We start from the raw sequence: 12,826 nt of genomic DNA, 5'->3' as shown, positions 1-12,826 counted from the left end.
GTGAGTATTTGACCTGTAGTTCAAACCTGTTAGCAAAGATGGAAACAGTAATCAAAAGCCAGTTGTGTCTGGAGCTGCAATATTTTTTCTTTTTTTTTCCTGTTAGTCCTAAACTTATTAGTCATATACCTGCAATGTATCTTACTGGAGCAACCAGAGTTTCATGTTTTTCAGAAAAAGAGCAGGGTGGAAGGAGGGAAGTGACCAGCAAATTTAGGTATTTAGTCAAATACGTTATACCAGAGAAAAATTTTCACTACCATTATGATTTCATCCACTGTCCTAAGCCTTACAAATTCCAGGCTCAGGGGTCTTCCTGATGACAATACATGGACAGATCAATAGCAGACAGTAAACCTCATTTACGCATTTAAATTGGCACGTTGAAGACACAGGAACTGTTCAAATGAACAATGCTTCCAAAACACCTAGAAATTGATGGCATTGTGCTTTTATGTTTAAAACCAATTATCATTTCAGTCTTCTTCAGGTAAGGCTATATGATCCATCATGAAAGAGAAGACTGTCTGTTTAAACCATAGTCTTTGGACCTGAACATATTTCTACATGGTACATGAATGCCCAGGGAAGGATCTTTCTGGACAAACACAGGATTTATTTGAAGTAAGTACACCACTGAACATGTCAGAAAATGCATATGTGTCCAGAAACATATTTTTCTGATTCAACCAGCTGTATCAAATGAAAGACAAAACCTCTTTCTATGTACCTTTCTTTTCTTGTATCATCAGGTCTTCACAGCTAAACTACAAAGGTAGTGTGTATAAAAGCGTATGGGTGAGTGAACAACATTCCAGGTTTACAATACAGAAAGTTAAACAACTTCATTCAATACCATCACTAAAGGGAAACTTTTTAATTCATTTATTTTTCTTTCTCCTCCCCATGTCATGTGGCTCTGCTTTTTGATATGCTGTGCAAACATGTATATCACACCCATTGTCTGAGCTCTTAGCTTGCCATTTTTTGATCCTGTAAATAGAATATGACAGATTCTTTATGTTGCCCTCTTTTGCCTTTTCCTTCATCTCCTTAGTCGATAGAATCTGAAAAAAAGTCCATGAGAAACTCTGAGAAAAGTATTTCTTATGGGCCACTGCACTGACTGGACAGTGGCTTCAAGCAGAATGTCAGCAGTTTAACCATACATGTTGATGGCAGACACCTGTATATTTTAAGATGAGTGACTGCTATATAAGCTGAGCACATACCGTGACATTTGTATATGCTGCTTTTAACAATACCACCTGTACGTACTTCTTGTAAGAGCTCATTCCTATGGAGATGTGTAAGAGTGCTAACACTCTCAGCGAACCTTGGTGTACCATCTAGAAAGTTCAGTATTGTGCAGGTAGCAGACTGATAGCTTTGCTTGCTTCAAAAAAACCTATAAAGATGAGAAGAACAGTGACGCTGTTGAACGTCACCAGGGAGGTGATTTGCACAGCATGCCATGATCAGTGTGAAGGGGCTCATCTGATGCTACATCACCTGGGGTTCCCACCATCAGAAAGGACAAAGATTGCTATTACCTTTTCTGCTACTTTTATCAAGCCAGTTAACCAGCTTAGAGTATCCATGCCTTTCTTATGATGCAGATCCTGAAGGATTCCAAAATAACCAGCATCTCCTTGGTGCAAATCGGTATTGAAGAAGAACTAAAGGCAAGTAAGCTGAATACTGCAGAAGGTGCTATTCAGAAACATGTAGGCCTTTTTCCCTAGTAATCTCCCTTGAGTATGAGTGCCCCTGAAGCTTCCACATTATTGTCATTATTTGCTTCCTTTTGTGATTTTTTTTTCATTTAACTGTTCCAAATACTGTTGTACACTGGACACCCCTGGGCTAATGATATTATTGGCCAAGTTGTCACTAGTGAGAGACAACGCTCCCACAGAGTCATGGCCCTAGTACTGAATACCAGAAATTCTGGACTTTCTTTGTATTCAGTCCACGGCTGTTATAATTCAGCACAATACCACTGGAGCAAAAGATGTCACACTGATTTTCACAGATGTGCAAAATATGTAGGCTCTTTGTTTTTTAAATGAAAAAGGACTGAAATTGTACGAGCCTAAAACATAGCTAAATCCAAGTGAGTAAGGCCTTACTGCTTTATAATCATTCTATGAGCAGCAAATTCTACAGTCCCTTCCTCATGTATTAAGTTTGGATTCTATAGCTGTAGTGGAATTCTGACCATAAAATTCCTGCAAATATTTTAGAGGTTGGGATACATGAAAAGCCAGGAGTTCAAATTCAGGAGTGACTGGTGACTAAACAGCCATTAGCCTTTTTATCTAGAAAATTTATGCAGCTGCTTAGCATATTTCCTTGTCCACAGTTTTGAAGTGCCTGTGTCACAGAATTCTTTTGAAAACCTCTCAGCCATTACAATTCTACACTTGATTTTATGATCATCTTGAATATCATGGATGCCCAAGTTTATGCCACCTCAGCAACAAACAGCATGGCTCATCTTGAAGGCAAAATGTGAATGTGAACATAGAGCTCCCCTGTTTGTCCCAGCTGGAGGGAAACAACAGAGCCTTCCATTAAAGACGTATTAATAGAAGGGTTTTGGAAGGTAAGCCAGGGGTTAACTTCCTTCCCAGCACTAAGCTGTGGCACACAAATAGTAACTTAAAGAATCAGAACAATGCTAGATAATGCATTGGCATAGATGATGCCTTCAGGTTACTAGTATTGCATATCCTGATTCTGTAAGGAACTGGAGAGGGAAAAAATAAGATTCTGAAATAAGTTTCTGCCTGCCGCCTTCTCTCTGCTTCCTGTGATTGCTGTACTGCAGGGAAGGTGGTGTTTGTCAGAGAACGATGGTGAATGTAGCCAACGGTGGCTCAGGAAGGCTGCAGTCCTCACACTCAGGGGAGTGCTAGCTAGCACGATGATTAGGATTTAGGGCAGAGCTGGTCCTGGAAAGAAACCCTAAGGACAGCCAAGTTTTGAGGAGAAGTTTTAATACCATTGTTGCTGCTATTGTTTCCAAGTTCCCAATGAAGACAAATCCCAGGAAAGTAGAAATTAGAGAACTGCTCAGGTCCTGAAGTGGAGAGGTTATGGACTCAAGCATTGTGTTACCATCTGCACAGGGACATATTATCAATATGTGGTTGTCTCAAGAGACACACTTCTGAATTTTAGTTGCCATGTATATGTCAGAGCTGGGGAGAGAGCAAAAGCCAGGTTTAGATAACTCAGCAATAGGGTTTTAGGTCATGTCTTTGCCTGTGTTGCTTAAACTAATTTCAGTGAACAAAACCTTCGGTTATACTTATGCCTTATTTACCAAAGCACTGCTGAATTGAATTTGGTGAGTGTGAGCTGTGTATGAGCATAGATTCGTAATGGTTCTCAGAAGGTTGACCTCTTTGTCAAAAATGCTCTGAATGTTCTCTGCAATTCTCTTTTGTTTTCCTCCTTGTGAAGTGTTCAGAATTAAGATTTCATTTGAGATACACTGCGAGTTTAAACATTATACTAAAAAGCATTTATTGTAAACCAATATTTAAAGCCAAATTTTGCTCTGATTTCTGCCACATGACGCTACACTGTCTTCATTGCAATTGTGTGAATTAAAAACCATCAGCATCAGCTCTTATTTACCTTCAAAAAAGAAAAACACTTAGCATAAACTGCATGTGAACAATTTATGAACACAGTGTATCCAGAGGTATCCTCTTAGTCTAGTGTTTCAGTATTTGCAAATCGTTTGCAATAAATATTGTACTTGTGTTCTATTTGGGAGACTAAGACAATAGATAATAGATGTCTCTAATGGTTCATTGCTTTTACTCTCAAAATTCACAGAAGGACACAGTGTGCTCCCTTGTCTTGATATTTCAGTTTTTGTAAGGTAATGAAAAATACTGGGTGTATGGTGCTAAGTGCAAGTGTGTGATCTGTTGTAAGCTTTATTAACTAAAACCAGAGCTATTTCTTGTTTCCAGCCACAGCTGTGTATACCAAACACTGACAAAATATGCAGAAAGAACAGAGAACAGGGCAAGCTAATCACCAACTTGGGTTCTAAGAATATTGTGCTCTGGAATGTAGGTGATTGTGATTCAGCATAAAAGGCAGCTGTAAGTCATTCAATACTCTCTTTCATTGGAAAGGAAAAGAAATGATCATCCAGCCTTCTAAACTACACACCTTCATTCTAACTTCGGTGAGATTCATTTCTTCTTTCTCTTTCAGTCTTTGTTAAAAAAGAAAAAAAGAAATTTAATGATACTATTCTCATTATACAGCTATCAGTTACATAAAATATCTTTGTTTAGAGGCCTAATAAAATTGGTCATATAAAGAGGAAATGAGATTTTTAATGTAAAACGAAGCTGACAGTGCTCTTCTATTACTATGGTCTTATTAGGGAAAAATTCTCTGACATCTGTTTATCCCCTGCAGCCAACCTTGTATTCAGAATACAGTAATTGATTCACAGCATCCACTGGGGATCTAACTGGCTCACTTTTCCACACCGCACTACACAGGTATCTCTGCAGCTAATTCTGAATGTACATCTACATCGTTATCTCCTGGTGAACTGTGACCCGAAACACTTTGGAGGCCCAGATGAAAGTGCTTCCTCACCCCTCCAGTGCTGGGGGTGCAGGCGTTTCTGCAGCGCGGCAATTCACCCAGGACACCCAATCACAACCAGCCCCTTTGAAGCCCCGCTCAGCTGGGAGACCATGAATGATTCATGGCTTCTCTACACACACGAAAGGGGGAAGAGCAAAGCTAGTGTGTATTATTCAGGACTGCATCCTCAATAAGCCTCCGTGTTCAGCAAATTGCTACAACATTTTCTGCTTAGTCCTCACCTGTACACAACATCTCTCTTTGTGCACAACCTTCTCATTTTAACAAAGATAGGCTGATTATCTAGGAGGCCATGTTAATTAACATCAATACAAATAAAGAAGTCCAGTGTCAGTGCATAAAGCCAGCGTTCAAAGGATTGTAAGGAAATTAAGGAAGACCAGACGATCATAATTTCACAATGGTTGAACTATGAATTTTTTGTTTATCCACTTCCATTTCCACTACAGTAACTGTCATCACACAGGCCAATTTGGAATCCAGTTTACTTTTGGGTTTCAGACTCCATACGTATCTTATCTGTTTGATGAAAGACTATTAACTCCAATTCAATGCTGTAGCAACCAAATGTCACAGCAGCTGATATTTACAACTAATACCTGCAAATGACCTCTGAATTTGCATGCATCCAGGTAGTAGAGCTGGACACCAGTCCTGGAAGCATGTCTCCAGGAAACATCTTACAGAGAAGTTGCCACTTCAGTTGTATTATAGTCCCACTCACAGAAAGATTTCCAGTACAAAAGATTAATGGCTCAGATAACAAACTCTCTTTTCTTTTGAAGACCTCAATATACACCTGTGCTGGCGGGACCACAAGACTGCAAACTTCTACCAGCCTTTCCACACCATTCACATAGACTGCCTGGACCCTTCCAAGGTCAGAAGTTGAAAGCCCTGCTACTTAAAGGCAAAATTCAGGAAGTGGCAAAGGCAAAAGATAAGTCAGTTCTCATTGTCCTCTTTTCTCATTGCTGGCATACAGAGGAGTTAACACAACTAAAAGTCACTCATGAGAGAATGACACAAAGTGCTAAGAAAGAAGAGAATTAAATAAACTTTTTATAACTGCAATTTTAACTTTTCAAATTCTCAAGATGCTTGTCTTCAGAGATCACACACAACTGCTCATCATCATTTTCTCTTAGTTTCAAGGACAATGATTATTAGATTAGTGAATTAGGTGAATACAAATTTACAAAAAAAACCCTCCATGGGTGATGCTTATCACTGATTCAATGGGATCTCTTGACTTCAGAAAACATTACTGTAAGGCTTATGATGCACCTACTATTCATAATCTCTTGTCATATACTTCAGTATTTTCTCATATTTGGTCCCTTGCTGTAAGTTAACATTTTGGGGGGACAAAGATTATATTGTCATGGGTAATGTGTAACCCATTAACTCTCAGGGGACTAACTCATGCAGTAAGATGAGAACATTGTCAAATGGCACCACTATTTCACCAAGCCTTTCTGTGGTTATATCTATTCAAAAGGCAGACTTCTGATATGCAAGTGTTACCTTACTGTGTATTTAAATAACCAGCCCCGTAGTTATATTGATGTGAAAATAAGGTAACGCCCACAGGGAGCGCAGGTAAAAAGGGAGATTACTTGGAATTCTTTGACTGACATTGTGGAAATACTTTATTATTAGTAGTACAAATATCAATGCTAGTAAACCATCCTTACAATAAAATCAGAGAAAGATACTGCCATATACAGCAACAAAGAAACAATATGATGTCACTGCCCCTGCTGCTCAACACTTCCAGTCCTGTGTATAGAAATATGGTTTCAAAAAGTGGACTGGGACTTTCTGCATATTCAGTGTAGTAACCTTGCAATCTCTTTCTATGAAAAGTATCTGCTTTACTACAGTTAAGATCTGATTTAAGGAGGTGCTTAAAACAGGATCCACCACACGTAACACACACTGATTGGATTGAACTTCCTACAGAAAAGGTAGTCAGTTACTTTTCTTTCAAAACATGAGAGAAGGAGGAAGAAGAGCCATTTATAGCTCCTCAGGGACAGCAAGTTTCAGGGAAACACTGTCTCCCCCATGAGATCAGTCTCACTGGGTTACGGAGGCTGGCTCCTTGCTTGTGCTCCTCCTGGCCATGTGAACATTGTACCTTATTTTACTGTGGTCCAGCTTCAGTAGGAGCCAGGAGCTCTTGGAAGACAGGAGGTGTGGATGGAAAGCAAACTTAATTCATGTCTTCTACAGCTTGAAGAATTAGCCACAGAAACGAAGCACACCACCTCTGCACTTTGAAATGAGGGAATCTCCTTAATCCTCTCCTAGATGAGCAGGAACGACATTTGAGAGATTTTGCAGAGAGACGAGAAGCACTTGCTTTGCTGTCCTGATAGTTTACAAACTCGGGAAATGAGCAGGCTGCCAGAGAAACCCTATTCCTTAGCACTTTTTCTTGGATAATGGCCTCTGATTCAACATGTGGGATTTTAGCATTACTTTTCTAAGGTGCTTAAGTCTGCTTGGCTAGAATACAGAGAGGTTAAGCTTTTAATTATGGGTTGTGTGTATTCCACACACAGGCCCAATATTCACAATTTGCAATCATGCAGGTCAATTAAAATTTTTTCAGTAATTTTGCACAAAAAGATATAGCCTCCTTGCTCACGTTTAAGTAGCTCCAACTAACATCATTAAGTTCATCTGTTCAAAAACAATTGAACTGAGATGAGAATCACACTTGAGGAATAAACAACAAAATAAAAGAAAGAATTTTCTACACTAATCCTTTGGAGTTTTAAAAACAAAACAGTTACTCAAAACAGTAAGAGCGGCTAAAGGACAATGACTGAACAGAGGAATCTGCTAAACCAAACCAAGGAATAGTCAAGGCAGACTATAATTCAGTAGGGCTTTATAAACATATAAACATACAAGCAAACATACATATGGAGAGATTATATGTGGAACAGGCTCTTTATATCCAAAGCTAAAAGTGCCAGTGAAAAGGTAGTGGCAAGCGTCTAGGATTCATTGGCTGGATGTCCTAAGTGCTGGGAGATACAGCTTTGCTCCTTGCTTTCTGTTTGCTCCCTGTGAATTCCTTCCTGGCTGCACAATGCCTCTGATCCAACAGAGAAAGGCAAACCTCTGGGCCCTGCTGGGTTAATCTATATTTGGTGACTGGGCACCCTAATCCCAAAATGTTCATGGAAAAATATTCCTTCAAACCCCTTTATATTAAGGGCTGTCTAGGAGAGATCTGTAGTTAGATCAGTTTTCCAATCCCAACATTGTTATATAAAAATCACCTCCGTGTTCAAACTTGGCTCTTCTATTACACATACACAGTGTTAGATTCAAGACAAGTTCTCACAGTCTACTAATGGTCTTAAAGCCCATGGTGAGGTATTGTTCCTATGCATTGTTTAGAAAAACTGTGCCTAATTTAGGTATTGGAATTGTATCTAAGGGCTAGACAACTGAAGATTAGGCAATGCAGCATTCAGCTCTGAAGTGTCACATCCCATTTTTAGATATAGTTTTAAGAATTAAAGGCTTGTACATCTGCTGAACACAGTAAGCCTGACATCCAAGCACTAGCTAGGGACTAACACTGAGCTGGAATTTAAATGCATTAAGATTGATCAAATGTTAGCCACTGAAATAGATATTCTAATGTAAATTACAACTCATTAGTTGAGCATTTTATTGTAAAAACTGTTTCTAAGCTTTTTCAATTTAATACATAGTTAATTTCAGTGTATCCAGTTAGCTAAACATTAATTTTAAGAATATCTTCAATTTAGATTTCTACCATCACTAGACCCTAAATTAGTAATGAATTTTAGTCTATAATTTTACTTTATGCTGGGTCTGTAACTTCAATGGCATGAAATGCTAAACCTGAAGTTTAAAGAACTGAATTAGATACAGCTTTATCGATCAGTTTAATAATACCCCTAAGAAAAGATTTTACTTAAAATCACAATTAAACTGATTTCTGAACAATATAATTACTTCATTAATCAAGCATTTCAGAAGTTCATACAGACTAGAATTTTGACTGAGAAGAAACTGGTTTTACTGATTTGTAAAACTATGCCTCTCCTAAGCAATGCTATATTTTTATTGTACTTTGTGGCTAGCTGGATGTCCCTTCCAGTCGCCTTTTGCCTTATATAAAACTGTAAAATTTTTCTACTGAGTCCCAACTTTTTTTTCCTGGTTCTCAGTAAGATGCAGAATATACAAAAGAATGCTGGTCTACAGTATGTCCCCAGACATTAAACCAGTAGAAATAGTAGTAAGAGTAATACAGAGGACAATAAAGATTATTGAAAATATTCAATTATTTGTCAGATTATATAACTCAGAAAATTAGTTTCAGGATCAAATTAAGGACATGGACATAATCCACCTCTTATTTACATCAGGCTTCCTCAGTTCTAGCTTTCTTCACCTCTGGCTTTCAACTGAGAGAGTAAATGAAATATCATGTCTCACTAACATAGCATAGACAGACGAGAGAGAAAAGCTAAAGATAAACTTTCCCCTTATTGTATTTTAATTTTTACTGTCTTACATTTGAGTGTTTAACAAAAAAGTGTCAATATTCCCTTATATCTAAGATCAGAAAATTAGTAAGTATCATTATGCATATATTCACAGTTATTTAAATAAGCAGTACAGTACTTATTTAAAATGTTAATATATATGCTGAGATTCTTCTTCTGTGAATGTAGTGTCTACAGTATAGAGAACTACAGTGAGCTAGTGACCCTAGGCTCCCTTTTATACCACTGCAAAGAAACGGGCATTGCTAGTGTGCAATTCATCTGGATTATTTTAGATGTCTCCTTCTGGTGAGATGTTCCTACCCCAAGTCACAGTGTCAGAAAGGTGATGATTTAGCTCAGATAGATACCTCTGTACAGTTCCAGGTCTGTGATACTGTACATACATTTTCAGTTGTCATACTGAGATGAAAAATGTTTTAAGAATGGCTCTAAAAGAAGGAAGGGTGCAAAGACAGACAGGAAGGGTTGCAAGTAAAAGGAGCCAGAAGGAAAGAAAGTGCATACACAAGAAAAGGATTCTAAACACATGGGAAGATGGAAGAAGGGTGGAAAGTTACTGCATCAAAGTGAGGAGTAGGAACCATATTAGAAAGAATTGACATGAGATAGGCAATCGGATTTAAGGAGTTCAGAGTCATCAAGATGAAACCAAAAAACTTATTTGATGGGAAAGCTAATGATGAGCTAGTGAAAGAACTAGAAAAGCAAAAGCTCACCAGAACACAAGCAAACGGGGCTTGTAGATTGCTGCATTTGAGCATCACAAATGTAGAAACTCCACAGAGCAGGAATCTGCAGGCATAGGAGGAAAACAATGCAAAGCAGGGAGTCTTATGGGATATCATATGTGTGCATCCCTTCAGAAGGTACTGTGGCTTGAGATTCAAATCTTCGCTTAACTACAATTAGTTTTAGGAGATGAAAGGGAGAGATCTTCACTAGAAGCATGAGAAAAAGTTGTTCAAATATTTTTTGCTGCCTTTCTCTTTCGACCTTACTGTTCACTTTTTTCTTTAAAAATTTTCAGGCCATTTGGCATGCATGGTAGTCTCCTGCCTCTAAGTAATTGAACAGCTTAACCAAACCACTGATCACTGAAATATTCTTGTCTAAGCAAGCACAGTAGGGGATTCTGAATAAATATACCAGGCTTTGTGACAGTAACTTGTCCTTTCAGGATGAAAAATGGGGAAAGGACTAATGAAAAGGAACTTAGAACATTACAGGAAAGGATAACCCTTGTCTGACACAGAAAGAGAAATTCCTTGTGTGTAAAGAGGACAGAGAAAAGTGAAAGATACTTTAAAAGAAGCAGCTTGTTATAGACTCTTCTTGTTTCCCAAAATTACTGAAAACAGCTGCATAATTTTTAGAGTACTTAGCACATCAATCACCAAACTCTTGCAAAAAGACGCTTATGAGTGCCGGCAATTGGACAGGCCATCACAATATTTCTGTGGGTCTTTCAGTCATACATTTACTCCTTCTCATGCTGTCCAATGTGCATGAATAATGAGTGTAAGCTTCAGCTTTACACATTTCTGGTGTGGCTTCCTAAAACCATAATACTGTCTCGACATTGCAAACAGAACCATTTTAAATTCACCATTCCTGTTGCATCTTTGAGGACATCTCTTATAGCGAGTAGCACCAAAAAATCATTAGTTGCGTTAATTCTCCAAGGAGTATCACTTTTCTTTTGATTGTGTTAGTATTTAGGTGATGGAATACTTTGTAAATGACTGATGCAAGTCATTTACATACATGAAAAATAATTCACAAATATACAAGTAAAAAGGATATTCACAGGATGCTAAATGCTGGTAGTGTAAAGAATGAAAAGAAACGAACTTGTTAGTTTCATGGCACATTTTATTTCATAAAATTTTATTAATGTTTATAATTTCCTAACAAGAACACCTATCATCTAAACAATTAAATTGATAAACTTGTTAAAGTGCATATCTATCTCATTCTGACAGAACAAAATTCTGTTAAAATGAGAGCAATAAAATTTAAATTATTAAAAATTGGGATAGCAAAGACATAAAACCCTTCAGTAAATATCTAATGGACAAAATGGCAATAGAAAATAGATATCAGTGCTCACAATTAAATAAAATGCAAAGTCAGCAGCCTGGTCAGGATGTCAAAGGAAGTTTAGTTTTCGGTACGTAAGTTACAATCATTCCAGGAAGCAGTCAAAAGTAAAAAAAAAAAAAAAATTAAAATTAAAATTCTAGAGCCTGCTCTTTAAGGCCAGAAAGCTATTCCAGCAACAGAACTAACATGAGAATTACAATTAATGATTTTCTTGATTTTTCTTTCCATAAAAGCAATACCAAAATTGCAAGCTACAGCAAAGACGTATCTTAGACAATGCACCAAACAATGCATTGGACACGTAGCGTATTGAACAATGCACATGCATGTATTATAGTTTAGATTATTTCAATGCCATACAAATACAGAAAGGCCACACTAATTGTAAAAAAAGTCAAGTCAGGTGTTGGGAAAACACAAACACCTCCTTCTCTTTAAACAAGCCTTACCTTTTCGCCTACTTTTTCTCTAAACCTTTTCTGGGTGCACTTTCACATTTCAGTGGAATAAGGAATGATTTCACACAGCACTAGGTAAAAGTTCATATTTGGGAAAGTATGTGAAGAAAACTTCAGAACATTTTGAAGTGTGTGAATTAGTGCTCCTAACTCTGAACCAAGGTGCTAAAGCCAAAGAAGGAGAAAAAACATAATATTGATTTTTCTTCAGAGAAAAAAGAGTAGCTGCTTTTCTACCGATCCCTATCTGCTGAGCTCTCCCTTTCTGGGGCTACGCCTGTGCCTGAAAAATCTAGACTATAAGCTATATCAGGTCAAGCTATTAGGAACAGTTAGATCACACAATGTTCAGGGACCTATTTTGTGTATCCTTGCTAACAGTCTATTCTCTCATAGAGGACTTTCCTTGTTATTATTCTCAGTACCTAGCCTTGCAAAAACATCACAGTGAAGATGATCTTACTGGATCTCTCTTAGTCCATACACACTAATTTTTGTTTAGCTGTGCCTATGAACTGTAATGAAAAGATCCCTGCCCAGCTGTGAGTTGACCCCAGAGCTAAGCACAGGTAAACTGTCTTAGTGCATTGGTACCTCATTGAGAGAAAGGAGGTTTGGCCATGGGGTTGCAGTGATATGAGTGTCCTGCTTTTGTGGCTCAACTTAGCCCCTCACACTGGTGCTTTTTTCTAAATGTACCAGCCTGATGAGAATTAGCTGGAGTTTCGATAGAGAGACATCACTGGAAAACACTCTTAGAAGCATGAGCTGATTATTCAGGTTCCCCTTATGAATTAGTGGTAGTTACAGTGACAGGAGTCAGATCACACGGCTGCAGGAGAAGGTCAGTGAGGGACCTTCTGGAGCAGAAATTGAAAAATTGTAGCATTTATAAATATTAAGTCTAAGTTTAAGATATCTGTCCCCTATCAATTAAAACCAAACAGACAGTGAGGCATAATGTTGTATCTGCAACCTTGGTTACTACAGGAATATTTTGATAACCCAAATTCAAAATCAACGGTTGACTTCATGACCAATGAAGCA

The sequence above is a fragment of the Haliaeetus leucocephalus genome, unplaced genomic scaffold, assembly GCF_000737465.1.
Source record: "Haliaeetus leucocephalus isolate CR32 unplaced genomic scaffold, Haliaeetus_leucocephalus-4.0 Scaffold61, whole genome shotgun sequence".
Classification (NCBI taxonomy): Eukaryota; Metazoa; Chordata; class Aves; order Accipitriformes; family Accipitridae; genus Haliaeetus; species Haliaeetus leucocephalus.
This window is presented reverse-complemented; position numbering follows the sequence as displayed.